Source organism: Rhineura floridana, chromosome 4, assembly GCF_030035675.1.
Source record: "Rhineura floridana isolate rRhiFlo1 chromosome 4, rRhiFlo1.hap2, whole genome shotgun sequence".
NCBI classification, from domain to species: domain Eukaryota; kingdom Metazoa; phylum Chordata; class Lepidosauria; order Squamata; family Rhineuridae; genus Rhineura; species Rhineura floridana.
Genome location: NC_084483.1, coordinates 2,988,198 through 3,009,666, shown reverse-complemented (window position 1 = coordinate 3,009,666; position 21,469 = coordinate 2,988,198). Strand labels below are relative to the sequence as shown.

At 42.6% G+C, this 21,469-nt stretch overlaps 1 protein-coding gene across 2 annotated transcripts in view; it reads right to left on the bottom strand.

The window, feature by feature from the left end:
* SERTAD2 (SERTA domain containing 2) overlaps positions 1 to 20,787 on the bottom strand; it is a 163,431-nt gene extending 142,644 nt beyond the window's left edge. The window contains exon 1 of one of the 2 annotated variants that reach the window (XR_009762086.1): positions 19,915 to 20,787. The gene's annotated coding sequence lies outside the window, so the exon portion shown is untranslated. The remainder of the gene's footprint in view (positions 1 to 19,914) is intronic. The other variant, XM_061622246.1, reaches the window with a different exon arrangement.
* Between the last annotated feature and the right edge of the window lie 682 nt (positions 20,788 to 21,469).

The window sequence follows — 21,469 nt, the reverse complement described above, 5'->3', positions numbered from 1 at the left end:
TGTTTTCCTTTTGGAAAGGAAAGGGGCTTTCCCTCTGCCCAGTGCCCACCCACCCCACCTCCTCCTCTCCCTCTCCCTCCCCCTACTCCAGGCCCACCAGGGAAAGAGTTCAAATTGTAAGTGAGTGAATGAGTAAGTGAGTGAACACCCCCAAAGATTTCCAGGCAAGGTACCACTGAAGAATAATTTTCTATGGCAGTGACCACAAAGAAAGGCAAAGGAGTGGGGAGAGGCCAGGCCTTAAGGGAGGGATCCTTCCTGAGTGAGTAGTGGGGAAGGCCAGCAGCAGGCCAGAACCAGAAGACCTGTGAGTCTGAGCCCCAAGAAGCAGAAAGAAGCTCTCCCAGAAAGGACGTGAAATATGAGGAGGTACGCAAGAGAAGCACAACCAAATCCCTATTCCCTTACTCCCATGTAAGAAAATATGAAGCACATTCTTCATTCTGCTTGATCACTGGAAGAAGAGATGTTGCAGGTGAGAATTCTCACATGTAGTCCATGCATACAGTAATTCTCACATGTGGCCTCCAGCTTTGTACACACATGCATGGGTCTTTATAGAGGGCAGTAGCAGGGGCCCCAACATCTTGCCTGGACCAGACCACATAAACCCGCAGGGTGACCATGCAAATCTGACCAGGGGGGTGACACTGAATGCACTCCTCACCCAAGGCGCTATTTATCTTGGGGGCAGCCCTGAATAAATTACTCATTTGTAGTTTCCCCCTCCTATCCTCTTTGGGAAATACAGACATCAGCATCTAGCCTGACCTCACTAGATGCTGCTTATCATTAGACTAGACAAAGAAAACGAATAATGATAAAATAAGGACTTTTTTAAAAGTTCTACATTAATCAAGCAAGCCATACGTCTAGCCACTGTAACCCCAAAATCAGCATTGCAGTTCAGAGAGGTTGCATGAATAAAGTCAGAGATTCAGATGCAAAGTTGCATAACCAAGTAATTCCCTAACTGTGCATCTTTTAAGCACAAAATATTTATGTATGAAGTATTTATGTAATATTTCTTTTGAAGGGTGGCAGACATTTTTTAAATAAAGAAAAAGTACTACTCCCTCACAAGGAGGTTGACAGCTGCAGCTCTCTGCATGACTTACTGTTGGGCCTTGAGTCCTTCAACATAGCCATTTTCAGAGTTTGGCATATCAGCTGCAGCAAGCAGCAAGCTCTCTCTCTGTCTCTCTGTCTCTCTCTCTCTCTCTCTCTCTCCCCAGGAGAACTATCTGTCCTCGAGAGGAGGTTGGCCTGTTCTGCCTCTGCATGAGCAAGTGTTGTGATCTTGTTTCCTTCCAATGAAGACGCATGCCCAGATCCATACTCCTTTGTCCCAACATCAGAGGTGACAATAAGAGTAAGTTTTGTTATGTTAGTCTACCTAGTATAGGACAAGATTAGGGATAAAAAGATCTGCCAATTTTGGTTCATCTTGTTTCTCATTATTCCATTCTTAAATTCATTTCTCCACATTTCTGCAGTAATTTCCTATTATTTTTTAATCTTCATTAAAATTCATACACATTTTTGCAATCAACTTCTAATATACTGCATTTTTGCAAACACTGTCTGGGTGGACAACTGCATCACAGAATTTGGACAAGTGCAACTTTCAAAGGATGGCTGTGTTTCAGTTCTCTTGTTGTTCTGCAAAGTGATTGTGTAATAGGTTCAGCTTTAAACGCGAACTGAATTGAATTCCCACCTCTTCTCTAGATTAGATAGACCAACGTTCTGGTTTAGGGTCTTATTTTCTTTTTGACTGCATATTTGCTGTTCCACCCCACCCCCCATTTTTATATTCCTCCTAAATAATCTGCTGCACTGATTTTTGAATACACTCAAGGGCTATTTGTTCCCCACAGCCATAACTCAGATTGTTTGGTCTACTGTTCTGGTTTAAAGTGCCTGGGAGATCAGGAGGTATGATAGGGTGAAGATGTCAGGCAGGAGGACTTGGAATTTGTCTGGTAGAAGTGTAAAGACCCAGGGAAAAAAAACAGAAAAATTAGGGAAAAGACATTTTCCTTATTTCCCCCCAATTATTTGGGGGGGTATGGAAAAACTCTGGGGGGGTTCCCAATTTTTCAGTTTTTTTCCTAGGCCTTAACATCTCTACCTTGTGGTCCCTCTAATTTCAAGTAGACCACTGTAAGGCAGTAGGGATCCTGCACCCTTTGCGCTATGTGACAAACAAGCAGGTGATCACAAGAAAGAGATAAGATGGATGGGTCACTGTATCCTATTGGGTTGGCACTGCAGCAGAGTATAGTTGTCCCTTTGCAATCACTGGTGTGGCTAGTTACCTTGAAAAGATAGTGATAGGGAACAAACAAACAAAAAGAAGGGTAAAGCTTCTTCTCATCCATAGCATAAGAAACCAAACCAGGCTTGCCTTACATCAAACCATTACCCCAGTCTATAAAATAGCCCCCACTGCCCCTGTTTCATTATAATTATTCTAATCATGCACGTGGTATGACACAAATCCAACAAAACCATTAGAAAAGCAAGCCAGACAAGCACCAAGGCGTTTGGGGGTGTAGATATATACACGCACGCACGCACACACATGCACGCACACACACACACACTGCACTAGAAGCTAGCTGTTGTCTTTAAGGAAAATTGCTTCCACAATAATAAGAACATACCATCTATAATTCTCCAGCACAGTAGTCTTACTAGTTCTCAGGGCACTTTACAGAAGGATAAATGCATCAGCATTATAAGCCACAGTTCTTTTCCTAGATGGTCTACCAGCAGATCTTTCCCAAAGGCAGAGACATCATCCAGATCTCCAGAATCGTGGAAAACTAATCCATGCAAACACTTTAGAGTAATGAGACCACAGCAGGTAGACTCTTCAGACACAGCGTGCCACTCTTTTGAATGCTACAAGATCTGTCTGTTTTCAGAGAGGTTTCTCCACAGCCACCAACCCCCACATCTTCACAGAGTTCACGTGGGATTAAATGCACTATGGGTCATCCTAAAACTGATGGGTAACAGGCAGAACTGCCCTCAGAAATGAAAGACCTTTTCTACCATTCTAGCCTGAGCCCAATAGAGGAAACTCCCTTGAAAGGAAAAAGCAGAATGCCAGTCCAGAAATTATGTTCATTTATGTGACTGCTAGACACACGACAGCTTTTTTTTTCTGTACAGCCTGAACAGCAACAGGATTCATGCACTAGCCCCTGAAAGGTTCCACAATCATCAGTTTGGCATCCAGCGATTAACCCTAAAAGGGAGGAACAACACAGGTGAACAAGCAATCCAAGAAGAATGTCTGGCTAAGCTAGAAATGTAGGTGCAGAAAGGGTAGCACACTCGTGCAAGTGAGTCACCCTGCATGCACCTCAAGATGAACAAACTGAGGCCTGCATAAAATGTACAGTATGTAATCCTAATTACCAGGTATAAAGCACCTGCACACACCCCACAATTACTATGGGAACCATAACTTTTTATGTTCCTGTACCATAGTCATGATGCAATGTCTGATGCTATTATAACAACCTAATTCTGAATAACAGTCAGTCATATTTTGATTGTGCCGCTTTTCTGGCAAATACTATTGCTTACCCACTTTATTAACATATATTGTATAGATATTTTCACTGAGTATGTTCACAGCACAAAGAAAGGTACAAATCTCTGAAAAGAGGCTTAGCATCCCTTACCCTCAAAAAGAAAAAAAACTTTGGAAGTTGATTGATTACAAAAAGAAGCCATGGAAATCTGGCTTTTACTCTTATAACTCTTGAGAGTTATATGCTGCTGGAGATACAAAGAGGTTTGGGCAGTGCTAGGGAGAAGGAGCAGGCAAAATTGTGGATAATGTGGAATTTATTTTTTTACATCTAAAAACCCCATCTGCCTTTCAGATATTGTTTCTAAGTAGCACTGAAGCCCTTCTTCGCTGTATACTGGAGCCATAGCCACAATATCAAAAGTTTCCGTAACTCAAATCAGTCCCATTTAATAAGAGCAAACCACAACATTTTATTTAAAAAAAAATCTTATTCTTAGCATGGTAGACAAAGAAAGATTGTGTTTGGGGAGGAGAAATTGGCAGCACTTTCTCCTCTTGAACTGAAAGCATGAAATAAAAGAGTATACATCCACTACCCAAAAAACATGCTGGAGCGTGCCACACCCCAATCACCAATCCCTCTGAAATGTCAACATGAACTATTTTATTAATTTTCCAACTTGGTGACCTTTACTTTTGCATGCATGGTAATATGAAAAGTTTCTGTCGTGTACAAATTCTGTAGGCCCTGTCCAAGTCAAAGCTCACTCTAAACAAGCACCTGGAGCTCCACAGCAAGCCTCTTCATAACGTTGCTGGGGGTTTTTGTCCTCAGTTTTTCTAGAACCTATGCTTGCTATCCAGAGCTCCCCTTGCTTCGCACCCAACCTGCATCAGATAATCAGTTAGACCCTATGCAGAATCGTAGCTGTTACAACTCAGGACAACGTCTGTGCTACAGCAGCAAAGTTGGCACCCTTTGAGAACACTCTAATTTTGTTTTAATTAGGGACAGAGGAGAAATTTGTTCTGTTTGCTGTCTAAAGTGAACTGACCTAATTCTTCAATCCTAACTTTATATGCAGATCAGAATGCAACCATCAATAGGTTTACACACTTTTCCAAATTTTGTAACACGGCACATTTCATAGAAAAATGCATACAAAAATGTGTATTTTATGAGAAAATCCATCAGATTTTATGCCAAAATGTGTGTTTTAAAATGTGCACAAAAGTTGTACATACAAAATGTGTACATTTTTTTAAATCCAGAAAAAAACAGGATGGAACATATGATTGGGCACATGCAAAACTGACACAAATGGAAAATGAATGACCCATCCACCCCTAGCATCAATTCCCTTGAACTCAGATTCCAGCCGCTTTCTACAGATTCTTGGTGAAACATCTGCACTATACCACTTTAAACAGTCATGGCTTTCGCCAAAGAATCCTTGGAATTATAGTTTGTACAGGGTGCTGAAAGTTGTTAGGAGATCCCTATTCTTCTTTAAAGAGCTACAATTCCCAGGATTCTTGGGGGGGAGCTATGACTGTTTAAAGTAGAACAATACTGTTTGAAATGTATACTGTGGATGGGGCCTTGGTGTAAACAAATAAGTCTTGTGGCCCTGGATACTGGGGTGAGGCCCCAAGCATCCCAGAAGCAGAGCAAGGATGTATGGTGTTCACTTGCACCAGCACTAGAGAATAATTTCTCTTCCAAATAAGTATCTGGGGCCTATATGATACATTAAATGCATTTTTGAATCTTTAGCCCATCAATTATATGTATAATGAAGCCAATACAAAATATATGGCTATGCCAGAATGCCACATACTAGGATGTAGAGATGATTTTTGGAATACCCAAAAGGATTTTTTTTAGAGGAAAAAGGATTGATTATTTCTCATCTATACACATGGATTGTCTTAACAGAACAAAAGAAGCCATTTACAATTTACTGCAATGCGAGCAAATGTGAAATGCACTAAGGAAACTTTGTGATTAATCAGCCAAAAGAAAAAAATCTAGCATTTTATTGATACTGAAAACAGTATCTAGGCTCACGGACGTTTAGTGTCAAGTTCTCCAATGTTGTGATGCCGCCTCTTTTTGAAAGGCATAATTTCAGCTGCTTTTCCAGGGTTCTGGTTTTTAATATTTCCAAAGTGCTACGCTATTTAATCCCCAAACAAACAGCAAATGTACCTATTCCTAAAGCAATCCTGAGTTCCAGCTAACGGCCATGGAACTGTTCGTCCCCACCATCTATCTCCATGGTATTAGGACCATTCACAGTAACAAAGTAAAAACATGAACTTGCAAACGTCTGAAGAATGAGCCAAGTATTTCTGAATACTTGAGGGAGGGGAAAGTGCTTTTATTTTTCCAAAGTTCCCTTCCCCACAGTATTGCACATCTGACTCTATATGTAACAAATATAGCAATAAGTGCCTTAACACCAAATCACAAGTATTAGTTTCAGTTATAAACCAAGATGTAAGCCATAAAATTCTATAACAAATTTGAATTGTCCAGGGAACAACATACTTGATAAGAGACTATGATCTATAGAGAAGGAAATGATTATGAACCGACGTTTTGTGCAGTGGATAAGAGCATTTAACTATGAACTGAAAGCTCCTGCATCAAGTCCCATGTTAGCCATCACTCAGATAGGTGATCACACACAACCTCCCTCTTGTAACATCAGTCCTTTATCAGAAATATGGAATAACAGCCATAAGATCACCAAGGTGGCATAGTAGACAGATTGCTGGACCATAAAGGCATGGGTTCAAAGCTCTGGTCAACACATTGCTGCACTCGGAGCTATGGAAAAAACCAAAAGTATTACAATAATCACAGGTACTATTATTATGATACTTAATATTGAAGCAGTTCTGCTGCTACTCCTTAAGAAGCCTTCCTTAGACCCAAAAGATTGCAATAACTACCATCAATTGGTTAATATTCCCTTTTTTCAAAAAGTTGCTTTCTGGTCCAACAATCTGCCTACTATACTAAAATGGTGTCCAGCAATTATATGTGCAGCCTATTCTGGAATGGGTTGTACTTTTCTTGAAGGACCCGGTACATCGTTTGGGAGTACTCCTGGACTCAAAATGGTCACTCAAGGTCCAAATGGACTCAATGGCAAGAAGCGTCTTTTCCAACTTCAGCTGGTTCATCAGTTACAATTGTTCCTGAATAGAGACAGCCTGTCCACAGTGGCCCATGCTATGGTATCCTCCCATTTTAATATGTTGTACATGGGGCTTTCCTTGAAGATTATTTGGAAGCTTCAATTAGTGTCAAATGCAGAAGCCAGAGTTTTGACTGGTACGGCCAGAACAGATCATGTTACACTGCACTGATATATTATATTGTACCCCACTCTGATGTCAGTGCAGATCAAGGGCACGGTACAAGTCTTTTAAATAAATACATATAATATAGTAACCTGGTATATACCTGGCCTAATTTCCTTGGTGCTTCCCAAGCAGGACTCAATGACTGAGTTGGTGAGAAGTGCAGAAAGGAGAGTGCCCTTGCTAAAATAATATTTAAGATCCCCTCACTCCATCCCACACAAGTAACTCCATAAAGTTTAACCTGTCTAAATAGATGGTTTTCACTTAGCTGAGAGGAAGGAGGCATAGAGGCAACAGCCCCTCCTCCTCTTTCAAGTTCAAGGAGTTTGAGGAACATGAAGTCAGGGCAAGAAGTACCACCGCAGGGTGGTAAATCTAGCTGAAACTCTAGGGAAAAGTCCCTAAGTATGACAGCAAACAACCCAAGAAGGTTCTAGAATATTTTCACCTGGAAGCTAGGCAGTACAGTATATGCCACCTAACAATTGGACTAGTAGATGGTCCACTGGATATCTTCCCATTCTGAGTCTTCATCACAAAAGACATCTTCTGCCCCTCCCCATAAAAAGAAAAGCCCTTTTTCTTAACTTTCACATTTTAAAAGTAATAACCATTTAATCTAAATACTTTTATAATAAAAAAGTGACTTCACATTTATTTTAAATGACAAATTTATCAAGGCTGAAAGGCTGCCAATTTTTAAACTACTATAGTTTAATTTGGGGAGATGAATTTTAGCTCTTTATGAAAAAGGAACTCTTTTGATACTCCTTTTAAAAAGCCAAAAACAACCATTCACCTGTGTCAATTTTAGTCCATTTGAAATACATTAAATACATCTGCACTATTTGTTATAGCTATAAGGGGGGGGGGGAGAGAATCTGTGGTCTATTCACAAATTTTCAGAACTACATCTAACTATTTCACAGTCTGGTCCCTCTCATACAGTGTTGAACAGCACTTGTTTTTAAAGTTGTGTTTTTAAAAGCTGCATTTTAAGGATTTTGCGAAAGCTTGAATTCTACTTTTGGCACCTGTGTTAACACTGTTTCCTTGCTAATAAAGTCAAGTTTCACCAGAATACTAAAACATACGAATTTTGTTTACTACATAAACTATTTGGCAGTATGAAGAGCCAGAGAGCCCCCAAAGGATACTTTGTCTGTATAATTAATGGTGATTACTAAAGCATCCCCATCAGTGACACAAAGTATAGCAATGAACAACACTCAGTCACACAAGTGAGCGGAAATATGATGAAACAAACACACAGCAATTGCCCTTCATTCCAAATGATTCAGAGATACAAATTTCAGATCTAATTTAAAAGAGACATGTGCTAATGCAAACGCACTATAGGAGAGCTCACCACCTCTTAGCCAGACAGGTTGCCTCCTTACAATCCGTTCAGGGGGAGAGCTTTCCGCCAAGACAAGAAACAACTCAGAGCTGTAGACATTTCGGGTAGTACTATCTTCTAACACAACCAGACCCAAGCTCCTATCAACCTTGCTTAGATGACTGGTTAGATGCTTCATTCCATTCCCAGAAAAAAACAGTGATAAAAATCTCCATGCCATTGCACAACTTCACATTTAGGTAAACAGACTCACAAATGTCACTAGTCAAACTTCATAATTTCAGGGTTTTGTTTTTTAAAAAGAAAGACAGAATGATCTACTCAATTAACGTTGCTTTCACCAGAAAAATGTAGACCTAGGAAGAGAAACAAAACGTGCTTCATTTCATTACTTATGGTGTAGGAAAGTTCAATCTTCCAGCACTCTCATAGGAACAAATAAATCTGCCTTCTACTGAGTATGGCCATTGGTTCATCTATTTCTGTATTGTCTAATCAGGGATGACAAAGAGGATAGATATTGAGCTCCCCCCACCCCGACTGGCCACTCTGACAAGTGGGCGAGGCCGCCCACCTGTCAATCACCTGGCATCTCCATGATGATAGGTGAGCTAACTTTAAAGGAAAGATCCAGAGCGCACTAAGCACACTTCCAAATCTTTCCTTTCTTCCTTTGCTACCTGGGCTAAACGCAAGTCAGGCTGAAAAGAAAAATCCCTGCCACAGCGATTTCCTCAAGGGCACCCAGGCTTAACAAGGTCTGCAGACACCATCAATCCGCTTCACCTGCAAATCCCACGCTGGATTCCAGTTGAGAGCTCCAGAATGCAGCCCATTGCAGCAGGGCTTCCATTTGCTGCCAAACTTAAAAGGTGGCCAATACAAGCCCGCTTGCCAAGGAACAATTAGAAGTATACTTTAAGGCTCCCGTTGTTCCTTTGCAGCCACATCTTTACCGGTTCAGTGCATATGAGACCAGTGGCCGCACGGGCCCAGTTAGAACCTTTCCTGGGCCTCATTATGCCTTCAAGTGAGAGGTTCTCCACTGTGACTCTATAGTGACCGGCAACAGCTCCCCAGGATTTCAAATCTGGATCTTTCCCAGGTCTACCTGGAGATGCCAGGGACTGAATCTGAGACTTTCTGCATGCAAAGCGGATGCTCTGCCATTCAGCTATAGTCCTCCACAACCCTCCATTTTCCTGCTACTGTAATTAAACCCTGCTGTTTAGAGATGATGATTAGGGTAGTATTCCATTTCAAACACAAGCCAAAAGAAGATTATCCCTCATATCAAGGTATTGCTTAAAATGTTTAAGGACCTGTTTGTGGTAGAAGAAGAAGAAGAAGAAGAAAGAAAATTTATATCGCACCCTTCCTCCCAAAGTAGCCTAGGGCAGCAAACATAACAAAACAATTTAACAGCAACAACAACAAAAAGCATTGTAAAAACACTTTAAACACCTCCTAAAACATAGTTATAGTTTCAAAACATTCTTCCATTCAGTGATCTCCAGGCTGGTTCATATATGTTGAACCAAAAATAAACTGCCCGCTTGCACTGGCTGCCTGTATGTTTCCGAGCTCGATTCAAGGTGCTGGTTTTAACCTATAAAGCCTTACACAGCTTAGGACCACAATACCTGATGGAACGCCTCTCCCAATACAAACCCACCCGCTCAACATCCAAGGCCCTCCTCCGGTTGCCTACTCTGAGGGAAGCTCGGAGGATGGTAACAAGGGAGAGGGCCTTCTCAGTGGTGGCCCACAAATTATGGAATGATCTCTCTGACAAGGTGCGCCTGGTGCCAACACTGTTATCTTTTCGGTGCCAGGTCAAGACTTTCCTCTTCTCCCAGGCATTTTAGCATGTGTTTTTTAATTGCTTTTTAAAAATGTGTTTTTAAATTTATATATTTGTTTTTAATGTTTTTAATTGTTGTAAACGGCCCAGAGAGCTTCAGTTATGGGGCGTATACAAATGCAATAAATAAATAAATTGGTACAGATTCAGATTATGTTTGCACAATGGAGTTTTCCTGACCATCCCAGCAAACAAAAAACTGTCTCTGACTGCTGGGGGATCACCTAGAACAGTATGTCATGAAGGACTGCAGAGCTGGAAACCGTGATACCGTCAGGGTAGGCCTTTGGGGACAGATGTCCAGGACCCCACTCAGTAGGAGGGCCCTCAAAGGTGGCAGGACTGGTTCCTACATTTTAAGTGAGGTAATACATATTAGCATCTAAAATGGGAAGATGGGTGTGAAGACAAATTCAGAGTCCAAAATTACATAAATGCACTACTGGCTGGAAAGGGGGAGTAGCAGAATTTGGCAACACCCCTATCCCTTGCACAAGTAAAAATACCTTCTTGTGCTAGCGGGCTTTTAGACTGGAGCCACTGATTCTTATTTGATCCATCATTCTGGATCAGTGAAGGTGAGCGAGATTGAAAACTGGGCAAGTGTGGAGAGTATGATAATCTCTCATATGCTCCTCTGGGCTTAACTTTAGGTTTTTATTGATTTTCTAAAAAAAACATTCCACATCTCAACAGAGCTTTTAGAGCTTCTTGACTTCATACTCTTTCATTGGAGATTGTCAAGGGGGCAATATAATGGGACTACCTACAAGACACAGCTGTGTTTGTGGGTCAGGGGCTATAGAAGATTTCCCTCATTTTCTTCCATATTGTCTCCTGTATATAGCTCCTCTCTTGTTACAACCTGTCCTGGAATAGATCCTAGGATACCCTGTTGAGCAGCTCATGAGTTATCTGTTGAGAAACCAGTCTAAGGCTGCAATCCTAACTCCACTTAACTGAGAGTAAGCCCCATTGAATTCAATAGGAGTTGCCTCTGAGCAGACATGGTTAGAATTACACTGCATGCCGATTAACACGAAGGATTGCAAGTTTTATTGTAAAGGCCTGGAAAATCTGGGAGGCTACATGACAGGATGGAGCCTTTCAGGTAGATGGCAAGACCATTTTATTTAGCATTATTTCATGAAAATTTGGCCTGTTAATTTTTGGTTTACTTATGCAATGTGACATTATGTAACATTGTTTTGTTATGGCTTGGATGTGCTGTTGGCATGAGAACATAAGAATCCTGCTAGATCACACCAAAGACCTATATAATTTAGTGTTCAGTTTCTGAGAGCAGCCAATCAGGTGCCCTGGAAAGCCCAAAACAGGACCCTCTCGTTCCTTCGTGACTGGCATTCAGGGGCAGGCTGTCTGTGATACTAGAGGTAGCATATACAGTCATAAGCTGCTCCTGCATGAATTAGGCTAATCCCCATTTAAAGCCAAAGTTCATGGCCACACCATATTTTGTGGAAGCAAATTCCATCATTTTAACTATATGCTATGTGAAGACTTCCTTTTGTCTGTTCGGTATCCTCTAGCATTCAGCTTCACTGGATGGTCCCAGGTTCTAGCATTATGAGTGATGGAGAAAAACATCTCTCTATTCACTTTCTATACTACGCATAGCTTTATATACCTCCATGATGTCCTCCCTTATTCACCTTTTTCCTAAACTAAAAAGGCACAAATACTGTAACCTTTGCTCCAGCCCCTTGATCATTTTGGCTGCCCTTTTCTGCACCTTTTCCAGCTCTAAAATACCCTTTTTGAGGCACAGTATCCCAGGTGAGGTCACCCAACAGATTTATATGAAGGCATTACATAGAATATTATTTTTATCATCATTTTATGACCCTTATCAGGAAGAGTTGTGGCTTGTTGCCACGTTATTTTTCTTTTGTGTGTTTTTCTCTTTGCGCTGCTGCTGCTATGGGCAAGGAACTCTTGCTGTAGATGCTTGTGGGCAACAATTCATACACTCAGGGTGAGAGCCTGGATGGGTTGGAGTGTGGGGAGGAAAGATGTTGTGTTTCAGAAGCCACAGACTGAGAGTCTGCTGGCACAGAGTGGGGCCCTCTTTGGGTGAGATGCAGAGGGGGAGTGAGTGGGCTGCCATACCTGATAAATCGGGTGGGAGCTGTTGTTCAGACCATTCGTTGCTGAATCTGTTTGAATGTCCTATGTGGGGGTTGTTGTATTACCTAACTTTTTAGTTAAATTGGAAACTTTACTTTTTGTCCCTATTGTAGTTTTGCTTGTCTGCCTGCTGACAGAATTGTTCCTTTGTTTACTAGACCTGTTTATATGACTTTGCAATTTTTGTAACAACACACAACTGTTTATCTTTATTACTTTGTTCCTTGCTGTGGGATTTAAATTATTCAATGAAGAATGGGCTATAAATACTATAAATAAATCTCCTAATTATTCCTAACATGGAATTTGCCTTTTTCACAACTGACACACATGGGGTTAGCATTGTCATCAAGCTATCCAAGATCGCTTTCCTGATCAGTCACTGCCGGCTCACATCTCATCAGCATATATATGCGAACTGAAGCTAGGATTTTTTACCTCAACATGCATCACTTTACACTTACTTACGCTGAACCGCAATTGCCATTTTATTGCCCATTCCATTTTTCTAAAACTACAAATCCTTTTAAAAAAAAAAGACAAATTAATAATAGCAACAGTTTCCAACAAAACTTTGCTTAAATCCAGGGGGGCAAATCATATTTCCCTTGGTTATGGTTTTTAAGGGACATCCTGAAACCAAAACTGAGTAGGCTTGACAAACTTCCTAGGAAAAGAACTCTCATCAAGTCAAGACAGCATGATTGCCACCAAGAAAATATCCTGTCTCTTGTGTCAGTCACTCTAAGCCAATGCACTCATCCATTGACCTTGGGAGGTTCATATGAGATTCTTTAAAAGTCAAAACCAGCCATTCAAGTTGTGCCTATAAATTAATTCAGCCCAAGTGTTACATGCTTTTATGCACCATCCTCCACTAAGAGGTGGTCTGAAACAACTGGAATTTCTGGGCAGCTTTCAATGAAAACCCAATATATAATGTTACAGTTGCCCAAGGCATTTGTAACAGGGACTACATCACCTTTCTCCAGGAATGGCCACAGCTGAGGTATCACCTGAAGCTGATAGTGTCTGTGGCCAGGATTACTCTATCTGGGGATTCAGGAAAATTCCCAGATAAAACAGCACACTTAACACTGTGTACCTGCTCTTTAAGGGGTAAATGCAAACCTGTCCAGAACACAAACAATTGCCACCTCCTAGATCAGTCAAACCATCCACCGTTAAACATCTGCGTCATACCTAAACAGAGCTTCCATTTAATCTCCCTTATCTACACCGCCACTGATTCCAGAAACCCACTGAAGTAGACTTCACCTGGTTCAGATGAAAGGAGAAACAGTGCTGAGTTTCATCAGCATATCGACATCACCACAGTCCAAACGTCTAGAAAATCTTTCCCAGCAGGCTCACGTGAATGTAAAAGAGGGTGGTGCACAAGATGGACACTAGTGTCACACACAGGACACACTTAATGGGATGGAGTAGCAGTCCTCCTCAAGGAAGACTGACTTAAATACAGGTAATTTAAATCATGTTAAATCACCAAGAAAAAAGGATGAATTTTAATTAATTAATCTGAATCCAATTACCAGCTTTCATATATTATCCCAGAGCAAGCATGTATACTGATTGATTGCTATAACACATAGCAGCTAAACAGAGCCTTTGTACTATGCAGGAAAATAATTTTCTGGTCATGTAGCCCTCATGGCTTTTTCACGAAGAATTGTATGTCTGCCTCAGGGAGCAATTGCGAAACGTAAGGATATCGGTTTGGCTCACTATCTGTGATATGTCCAATAGTCAAAAGCAGGATCGCCAGTAGGATGGGCAATAAATGCTATTCAGTTTGCACCGCAAGCAGAATCTACCAAATTTGCACTTTCAAAAACAATTTGAGAACCGAAACACAGCCGTCCTTCAAAATGTGCACGTATCTGAATTTTGCAATGCAGTTTACCAAACAATGTTTACAAAAATGCAAACGTTAGGGAAATTGTGCATAAAAATGAATAAATGAGTGAAAACAGCGTACAAAAATGCATTGTAAGAAATTGCTTGCAAAAATGTGTTTATTAAGAGAAATTCTCACTAAAATGCTGGAGAATTTTCATGCGTATTTTTTTTCAAGCAAATTACTGCAATGTGGAGAACTGGATTTAAGATTGGAAAAATGAGAGAGCCGAAACTGACCGATCTTTCTATCTCTAATCACCACAAAACAGTGCCTCCAGTCCCAACCCAGTAAGACTATGTAGAGACAATGAGGCTTGTAACTACACTCGGGCATTTAGGGGGCTTTCCTCCCAGTATGAGAGTAGTAGGATCCGGTAGGAAGTTCATCCTCCACCTAGTAACATACGAGGTGGCAGAATCATAGAATAGTAGAGTTGGAAGGGGTCTATAAGGCCATCAAGTCCAGCCTCCTGCTCAGTGCAGGAATTCAACTGTCTTAAAGCATACCCAACAGGTGGCTATCCAGCTGCCTCTTGAATGTCTCCAGTGTTGGAGAGCCCACCACTGCCTCCAGGATCAAGCCACACACACACACACACACACACTTTCTTCCTAGATCAGGACATCCTGGATCAGGGCATTTTCTTCAGTCTGCAGCACGCTGCTGTAGGCTGCTAGCATCTTGAGAGTTATGTGGGCACCAGGCTGTCAGCTGTAGTGCTGCTGTTGCAGTGAGTCCCCTGTGCCTGGCCCAAAGGGGCCTGGAAGAGCAACCAACAGCATCCTCCAAATTGCTGCTGTCAGGGCTGGCTGGGTGGTGAGGAAGAGGAGGAACAGAAAGGATGCCCCCCTTCCTCCAACCCCAGAGGTCCTTGAGCTGCTTCTTCAGTTTGCAGGCAGAGCAGCAAGGAAGAACAGGAAGCAGCTAGCGGCACCAGAACACCCTGGTTGTGGCTGCTTGTAACCAAAGAGGGGGGGAAAGAAGAATATCATCTCATACGAATCTCTTCACTGAAGGGAATTGTGCTCCCTTTTTATCTTTACAGTGCAATCCTATTATATCATTATTATATTTCCTTGTGCATGAGGAGGTCTGCCATAACACCCCACAATATGTGTGGATTATACCATGCCTCACAGTTATTTCAGGGGCCCCATTAATACAAAATTCTTCTGGGGCAATCACAACAACTTTCATCCAAAGGCAATATTATCTACATCATTTGGAAAAGGTTCCCCACCCTGAAGAGCCACACTCCCTCAGATTCAGCTCAGTTCTCTTTGTTCAATAGGCTATATTCCAGCCACACAAAGTTTAGAGCTTTCTACAACCCATCCAGGCACCATTCAAGGACAAATGCCTGACAACAAAGCACTTGAGGAGGCCATGGAGCAGGGCTGGTGATGGATACGTTCTGGGGAAAGAGATATTGCTCTAGGAGAGTCCTGAAGGGCTGTACTTGGTTCCCAGGCCCAAGATTTTCCAACCCTGATTTACATCCTTACTAATCAATTTCATCCTGAAGTTCCCAGAGTTGTACAGCCACCACCTTGCCAGGGAATAGTACCTTTAATACTGGCAAGTAATTATTCAGGTCCAAGAGATCCTACAATGGGTTTTCTCATTTCCCTTTACTACCAGTGCCTTCAGAGGCATTTACTACTCCCTAGATCACCCCAGCCAGCCTCCACCAACGAACCAAAATCTGGGTCGTAATCAAGCAAAACATGCCATTGTATGAACCTCTCCAATGATATTGGGGGAATGTGGTGCAGGTAGAAAAGCAAGATTACTTCACTGCCATCACTGCCATAGAGTACAACTTTAAGCTGACTGTTTTTCAGTAGGTTTTGATCTGTGATTTCCATCAACATTCACTGACAGCAATTCTCTGAAATATTAGGGAAATGTATGGACTCTTGCATGTGAGAAAAGGTGCATGTGAGGTAGTGTCAACCACTTGTTAGTTCCCTGTTCCCTGTCAACAGGGCAGTTAGTTGTGTTAGCCAAAAATTCCCTGAGGGCCATCTGGAAATCATGTATATCTATCAGTGAATGATGGCAGGTCATTCTAATAGGCACACCAACCTGTAGGGTTCATCATCAGGCTGTCCATGATAAGCAAGTTAACAACATTCCCCCAGCCAGAAAACACCATTATCTTGGCCAACACAAAATCCAATGCAAGGCCTGTTTATAATAAGTGTTTTAGAGGACTGATTTCTTTAAATATGTAAGCAAAGAAGCAAAGGCAATCACAGGTCTTTGGTTTCATGATCCAAGAGCCAATATCATGAGTTTCAAAATAGAACAAGTGGGACTTGCAACAAATTATTGCAGTATGGAATGCTCCTGTTCAGAATACTCCGCTTAATTTCTCCTTTCTCCTGGTTTTCTCCTGATACACTTTAGTCAACCACCATTTTGAGGCCACTTGTCCATGCTCAATTCTCAATGGGCTGTTTTTGCTTCCCCCCCCCCAACATATACCTTATGGTCTTTGGTATTTCTGCAAACTGTGGAATCTCCCCAAACCTGCTGATATTTCCTTGTGCATGTATGGTACCATTTTGGTCATGTCAGCAATGGCACTCACCTCTGAAGATTTGGAAATGTACTCTTCCGAAAGCGTGAAAGTTTGACAGCACTGAACAGCCCCATAAAATACGACATGCATTAAGAGGAGGAAAGTGTAACAAAACTGTGACAAAGGAAGGATAGTGCACTGGTTAAAATGGGGCAAAACAAGATAAGAAAGAGAGCCAAGTTTCCATGTCTTTCACTCTTATTTAAACTCCAGAGAGACATCCGGTTACACAGCACTTGCAATTATGGCTAAATTCCCAGGAACATTAGGTACTTTTTAGAAGGGCAATGCAGGAAGGTGTGGCATATATCTGTACTGCGCACACACCCCATTGATAAATAAGAATGCATAACTTTTCACCTTAGACTGATCACAGTGAGTAAACTCATGATGTAGAGATCCCCCCAAAACAGAAGGGAGTAGAAAAAGAGGAAGACCAAACAAGAGATGGATTGATTCCATAAAGGAAGCCACAGACCTGAGCTTACAAGACCTGAACAGGGTGGTTCATGACAGATGCTATTGGAGGTCGCCGATTCATAGTCGCCATAAGTTGTAACCGACTTGAAGGCACATAACAACAACAAGAGATCCCCCAGTTCTTCTTGGCTTTGGCTCCTACAGTACAAACAGTCAATGATCCCTATGGCAACTTCCCCATAATATTCACAATAACTCCTTTTTAAGGAGGAATGCAGACTCCTATTCCTTCCTTACTACTTTCTTGGGGTCATTAACTAAATAGTTTCCAACATTCTTAAATCCAGGACATACCTTTAGCCTCAAAATGCATTTGGAGACCCATTTCTTAAGTTTGTTACCAGATATTTACAGGATGGTTGTACTGCTATTGTAACCCACCACTAGGGGGACCTGACCCACCACTTGGACCAATGAGCTAAAGCACATTAAGGATCAAAGGTGCAGTCATTAAATGGAAAATGGAAATGGACTGCCTTCAAGTCAATTCCGACTTATGACAACCCTATGAATAGGATTTTCATGGTAACCAGTATTCAGAGGGGGTTTACCATTGCCTTACTCTGAGGCTGTGACTGGCCCAAGGTCACCCAATGAGCTTCAGGGTTGTGTGGGGATTCAAACCCTGGTCTCCCAGGTCATAGTCCAACACTCTACTCACTATGCCACACTTGCTTTCTCATTAAATAGAAGTGGCTTCATATAAGACAAACAGGGTCCAAATCAAAAGATCGACAGCATTTGGAGAGTAGGTAAAAGTGAAGATTCAAGGCATGATATCAAAGACGTTGTGGGAAGGAAACCAACAAAAAAAAGGTGCAGTGACCCCAAAAAAGTAAGGACTGTTCAACAACATCTAGACAGAGACTGAATTTTAAAAGATTAAAAATTGGTTATCCAACACATAGTCACAAACACACTGCCTCCAAAAAATGAGCTAAATTAACCAAACATCACTGACGTTACTTATCCGGGTTCCACGAAGCACCACATCACATGAAGAATTTATGCACACCCCATACTTGTCACCACAGTGCAAACCCAACTTCAAAACTTGTACAATGCAACATCTCTATAGTATCATTGTTAACACCACTGCTTGTGACATGCCAGCAGAACCGTGAGACTGTTCTGCCCAATATCTTTGAGCTTTAGACTTTTTGAGTGTTTATAACGGAGTTGAAGGTAGCAAAATACTAATTAGAGCATAAGACGACCCCTGTTGGATCAGACCAAGGTCCACAGAGTCCAACAGCCTGTTTCCCACAGCAGTCAACCAGATGCCTCTGGGAAGCCCACGAGCAGGCAATAGCCCCCTCCTGTTGCGCTCCTCCGCAACTAGTGTTCACTAAGATACCACCGCCAAAACCAGAAATTCCATATACCCATCATGACAAATATCTAAGAACTCACAGAATGCAAAATAAAACAGCTCTGAAGATTTGTTCAACCAGGGAACAATTTAGAATTTCAAAATGTAGTTTTGCCAACTAAGAGCAATCCAGTTTTGCTTTGGCGCAACATTAGGATGATCAGAAGTATTTACATGGTAAAAAGCATACACCATTTTGCTCAAGAATCTGAGTAAAAGCAAAATCCCAGGGCAGCTACATTTTGAATCTGAATGGAGCGCAAAAAAGTACATTAAAGGGGCCACCCTGTGGAACTCCCTCCCAAATGATCTCCGCCATGCCCCTTCTATGATGAATTTCCACCGGGCCTCGAAGACCTGGCTCTTCAGGCAGGCTTTTGGGGTGGGCTAGATTTTATCTTCATTGTTTTTAGACTCTCAATGTCAAGGCATTATATGCCTATGTTGTACATTGCCCAGAGTGGCTGGACAGCCAGCAAGATGGGCGACTAATAAATTCTATAAATAAATAAATAAATAAAAATACATCCCATCTGGGCCAAATACCAAAATATGTAAAGAATATCCATAACAGGCATCAGAACAGGTGGATTCCAGCAGGCTAAGGGCGAAACACCAGCAATGAAGGCCATCGAATAAAAAGATACATCTTCCACTCATCATCAGTCTATTCCCCTCCCCCCCCCAAAAAATAATACCATGGATGTTAAGCAACTACCATATTTCCCCCCTAAAACTGCAATTATCCTTTTGGTCCCATTAAAATCAATGGGATTGAAATCAATGAGCCATGAGTTAGGGCTGAGCTACAAGTCTCAGAGGGAAAAAAAATATTAAGGTGAACACCTATCGTTTCACACCAATAGGTAGTTATCAATTTCCAGTAACATATATGTATAAGAGATAGTGGAGAATAGGAGGAGTGTTTTTGGTCAAGATAAGAAAGAGAGACAGAAGTAAAAGGGATGGGGTGTTAGGATTTAATCCTAACTTTAAAAAAATTAAACCAGTTTTAACTTTTCGAACAGTTGGTAGTTACCCAGATTAAAGTTAGCCATTAAGATGCAAGAGGGATACAGAATAAAGCTTAATTCCCATCATCTAGTCTGTCATTATTATTTTTTTGCCTCTTCCCATTTTACACAGTAGTGCAACTAACACTCCAAATCGAGAACATTAGGCTTTTGAACAAGTATGGGGTGTGAGGGTGGTGGTGGGGGTACGTGTGTACATATATAATTTTGTACTTACCCTTTCCAGAAGAATTCAACAACCCAGGCTCATACGACAAGGCGAAACAGAAGGGAATCAACTAAAAAAAGGGGAGCAGGGAGAGCTAGGGGAGGGGTGGGCAAGCACGAAAAACACGAAAGAAAACAAGAGCCTTAAAGGCAGGGGGAGGGAAAGGGGTATGACAAAAAGAAGGGAAGGGACGATCCAGGCTGACAATGACCAAAATGCAGGCGCCCCAAGTCCTGAAGTGGCTTTTGCTTTAGTCTATCCCATCACTTTGCAGTACAGCCTCTGCCAAGGAGGGAGACTAGCTGGGAGGGAAGTTGGTACTGCAGCTGTGAAGGAGGATATGGCACCGTATGTGGCCAGTACAACCAGCTAGCCATGTAGCGGCGGCGGCGGCGGCGAGAGCGAGCGGACAGGAGAAGGAGGCGCCGACACCAGCAAGAACAGGAGCAAGTCGCGCTCGGGGAGGGCTGGGACCCCAGACGCAGGAGGAGCCCGTGCCCCGGGAGCAGGGAAGCCCAAGGCGGCGGCGGCGGCGGCGGCGGCGGCAGCACAGCCTCACTGACTGCCTGCCTGCACAAGGCAGTTAATGGGATTGATGGGTTGTGCAGTCAGTGACTCACAGACTTTGAGTTAGAGACAGGAGGGTGTTGAGTGGAAACCCCGCCCACCGCTCTCTAGAGAGCCTATGTCCAAGTCAGCTGGCACTGAGTGACAGCCCTGCTCACCAGTGCCTGGGCAGCTCCTGGCCCAGAGGGTGGAGCCGCCTGGTCCCTGTTGCTCAATGAGTCTTCTGAGGACACCGTCGCTGGTTAGTGGAAGAAGCTAAGAAAAGAGACGGGGGGGGCAGTCAGAGAGAGCGTAACGGAGAGGAGGGAGCCTCTCTTCCTCCCCTCCCCAGGTCTGTACAAAGTGGCCAATGCCGTGTGAGGAATTGTTTGACAGGCAACAAAAGGCTGGCCAATCAGAGGAAAAGAGAGAGGCAGCTAAGGGAGGTGTCCATCTTTGCTCCGCCCCCTCAGCGAATCTTGGAAGCAACTTGGTCCAGGGGCGGGAGAGGGGAGCGCGCTGCAGAAGGGATGTGGAGGGGGCACGGGGCAGGGGCAAGTAGTGTCTGGGGACTGTGTAACCAGTGTGCCTCCAGATGTTGCGGGACCACCACTCCCATCTCTCCTGACCACTGGCAATGCTGGCTGAGGCTGATGGGAGTTGTGGTCCAACGACATCTGGAGGCACACTGGTTGGGAAAGGCACCCCTTGCCTGCCTGCTGACCTGGCAGGCCTGTTGACAGCAATGGGAGTTATCTCTGAGTAAATCTAAATAGGGTCGGGGGGCAGCAACACATCACAGGTGGAGGGATCGGCAGATGACTCCGGATGAGTTCGACTACTAGCGTGAGACTAAAGGGCAAAGTGACCACCGTCCCTTAACTGTTTCCTTTAAACTCTGGTTGAAAGTATGCTGGTTGGCAGAGTGATCACGTGTGTTGCCATAGGATGGCTAGGGGAGATGCCGGGTTCCACTCCATGTATTTTGAGTTAATTAGTATTAAAACCACCACCCTTA